The sequence below is a fragment of the Nannobrachium achirus genome (assembly GCF_963921795.1).
Source record: "Nannobrachium achirus genome assembly, chromosome: 18".
NCBI classification, from domain to species: domain Eukaryota; kingdom Metazoa; phylum Chordata; class Actinopteri; order Myctophiformes; family Myctophidae; genus Nannobrachium; species Nannobrachium achirus.
Genome location: NC_137825.1, coordinates 48,544,158 through 48,548,068, shown reverse-complemented (window position 1 = coordinate 48,548,068; position 3,911 = coordinate 48,544,158).

Below are 3,911 nucleotides of genomic sequence, written 5' to 3'. Positions count from 1 at the left end.
TCGGCCACCTTGCTCAGGTATTCTGCCATGGTGTATTCTCTGTTTAGGGCCAAATAGCATTCTAGTTTGCTCTGCTTTTGGGTTGCTTCTCTCCAATGTGTCAGGTAGCTTTCTTTCTGCTGTTTTATAATTTGGTTTAGTCCGGTGAATTGTCTGTCTGGTGGCTCTGCTTGTGTTTGTGTACAGAGTTCCCGGACCAGTTGGCTGAGGGGGCATCTCTCTAGGGTTTCTCTGTGTGTGAGTGCCTTGTTATGAAGTGCATCTGGGTCACTTTCTTTTAAGTGGTTATAAAATTTGAATGCTCTCTTTTTTATTTTGATTATGAGAGGGTATCGTCCTAATTCTGCCCTGCATGCATTATTTGGTGTTTTCCGCTGAATTCTGAGAATTGATTTGCAGAATTCTGTGTGCAGGGTCTCTATCTGATGTTTGTCCCATTTTTCAAGGTCTTGGTTTGCGGCTGGTCCCCAGATCTCGCAACCATAGAGGGAAATTGGTTCTATCACAGAGTCCAGTATTTTTAGCCAGGTTTTTATTGGGATGTCTATTTTGATGTTCCTTTTGATGGCATAGAAAGCCCTTCTTGCCTTGTCTCTCAGGTCTTTTACAGCTCTCTCTCTCTCTCTCTCTCTCTCTCTCTCTCTTTCTTTGTGTGTGCAGGGCCGTGCAGGCAAACTAGGCAGCTGCCTGGGGCACCACATTTTTGTTTTCTTTTCTTTAACACATTTTAGAAAGAGCTTGGCCTAATCATGACGCTGCAACAGAACAATGGGCCCTGCATGGTTAACTGAAGGAGCTTTAATGTCACATTACTATAGTTGCCTTAAGAATATGTCTTTGTGCCCTTTTAAAAAAGAAAAACAAATATTGTTATTTTTGACATTTTGAGGGCGTCCAAACCTATCCATTCGATGCCCTTCAATCTCTCAAACAAACTCCCAAGAGGCCCCATGAGATACTCAGATATAAATAAACATTCAATGTATTGGTGATGTCATAGTGGGCATGGTCATGTGGTGACCAAATGTAGGCTACACTCGGACTAGTCAAGTAACTACAGTATATTATGGTTACTAAGCACATAATGTGTTGTTAGATGCCAATTGTATAAGTAGCTCTGGATTATTAGTATTTTTTAAACATACATACATACATGTTGTTTTCACAATACATAACTTGTTTTATCCTGCTGTTCTTATTTCAAGTAGCCTATTAGGCCAATTCTGTTTAATTATGCCTTCTTTAATCTCGGCATCATTGAAAATGAGGGCTCTTGCCTCAATGTATTTCAGAGAAAATAAATTAAGTTTGAATGAATAAAGTAAGGGATGTTCAAGCTCACTTTATAGTGTAGAAATGAACTCAGAAATGAACTGCATCGTGCAATCATTCATCTGCCATGCACGGATGCAGTGAGAGAGTGATGAGAGTGAGCGAGCCGCGGCAGCAAGCCCGTCAGATGGAAGTAGGCTATAGATAGCTACGGTATACTCACATGTTTTACTTGAGTAAAAGTAGAAATACTCTGTTACAAGTAGAAGTCCCATATTCAGTTAAAAGTAGGCTCATTATGCAGAATGTCCCATTTCACTAGTTTTCAAATGTATAATTTGTATAAACATCTTTTCAAAATAGCAGATCTACAAGCTCACAATGCCTTGTGCAACACATTGTGAGCTTGTAGATCGGCTATTTTCAAATGGCCAATATATATATAGGGCTGAAGTTGTTAATGTATGCTCGTGTTAATATTAATCGAAATCTGCAAAGCAGGCCTAAGTAACTAAAGTTGTCATATAGACCTAATTGTAGTGGAGTAAAAGTACATGTTGCCTCTGAGATGTCGTGGAGTAGAAGTAAAAGTATTGCTGACAGAGTACAGCATCTTGCAATGGGCCTGGTGTACAAGATACACTACACCTCCAAGATTCCCATGTACCTGACAAACTACTTCTTAAAGGTCAAGGATGTTCACGATCATAACACCAGAGGCAGCTCCACTAATCATCATCAGCGTAGATTTAACACTAAACAAGGCGCTAACTCGTTCTCCTGCTATACCATCAACATGTGGAACGCCCTTCCACAAGCCCTAAAGGAGAGCAAATCCCTAGCCTCCTTCAAAATTGGTATGAAAAGTCACCTTCAGACAGCAGCTACCCGTGACTTGTAAATAGACTAAGCCCCCATGCTCCCCCCCCCCTTTTTCTTTGTATTCTGCCTTTTGTATTTGATGTTATGCTTTTGAAACTGATATTATCCTAGATAAAGTACTATGTTCTATCCGTCTGTCTTTCAATGTTATATGAGATACTTAAAGTGTGGTTCCTGTGGAAATAAGCCTCGGCTTTCTAGGATCTCCTTTTAGTTGACCTTGTACCAGTGATTTGTACTGTCATGAAACTGTACTTTTTTCTATTGCAAACTTCTAATAAATTCTTCAATCAATCAATCAAAATGAAACTTGGAAATACTCCAGTAAAGTAAAAAATCCTCAAAAGTTTAGGCCTACATTACTTGAGTAAATGTAATTAGTTACTTTACACACCACTGAAGCCGTCTATTTCAAAGGGGCAGAAGTTAGAACCGGTAGAACCCGTTTAGCACAGAAAGATCACAAAGTGTTTATTGGAAGCAATTTGCATGTTTGAGACGGTCGATCATGGCAACCTCCAGCAGATTCAGCCAAGGCAATAGCAAGACAATGGAGACGTTAGGACCCACGCAGGTTGGGGGGAAAAAGACAGAAAAAAAATAGGTTGATAGCTCAAAAGTCAGGGGACATCCCGGACCGAATGACACCCCCTCCGGTGCCTATATGACTTGTAGCCTACATTTACTTAAAGTGGTGTGTCACGAAAAACCAATAATCTTTGGCAATTTTTGGCTAAAATTGTTTACGACGTCACATCGTGACCGTACTGTACCATAGTGTTATAATGTACTGTACCTACAATGTACATTCTCTTCCCATCGCCCGCAGGGACGCACTCGTACCCCACAGAAATCAACTTCCTCTGCTCACAAAGGGTTACTAGCACTAATGCTAAAGCTAAAGACACGAAAATGTGTATAAATCTGTGCATATAAAAATTATATTTCCACACAAATCTGGTTGTTACATTCCCATTGTTCATGAGAATGTTTGTTTATGTTTATTTGTTGAAATGGCGGAATCGCTAAAATTCACAGAGAGGGGATGTTGCCTCTTGCCGGGCAGTGGGGCTCTAAAAGTGGGGGGCTTGCCACCTTTTTCCGCCCACACCCCCGTAGCGAGGTGTGTTCAGCGGCACTTTAAGTACTGTACTTAAATACAATTTTGAGTATTTGTACTTTACTTGAGTATTTCCCAATGTCAATAATTTTACTTCTACTCCACCACTGGCTGCTGTTTGCACCGCAGTTGCACTGCAGTTTGCATCTACAGGGAAGCGCTCAGGAAAACAGTATATGTCTCGGGTCTAGATCGCATCCTGGCAGTGTCTGATCCGGCGATCAATCTTAAAGTGTCCGATAATTACTGATCACTTAATTATCGTACAGTGTGTCCGGGCCAGGGAGTCGCCGCAACACACCGGTTATCATGAGACTGACACATTATGTACATAGGCCTATGGGAATTCCCAGATATGGGAGTAATATTGATGACATCAGGGATCTCCATATATGGACATATAAAGGACAAGGACATAATTAATTTGCAATTCCCATAACTTCTACAGATTCGACTCACCTCTATCATGACTGAATTCTGAACATGCCGGCCCACAATGTTTCGGAGCAGTAGTAAATTTCTTCCTATTTGTGTGTGCTATGAATGACCTGTCACTCTGTAATCCCCTATCACATCTCTTCAGTGAACAATGGCAGAGTCCAGTTTACGAGTGATCAATGAGAAGAGTCTGGACACG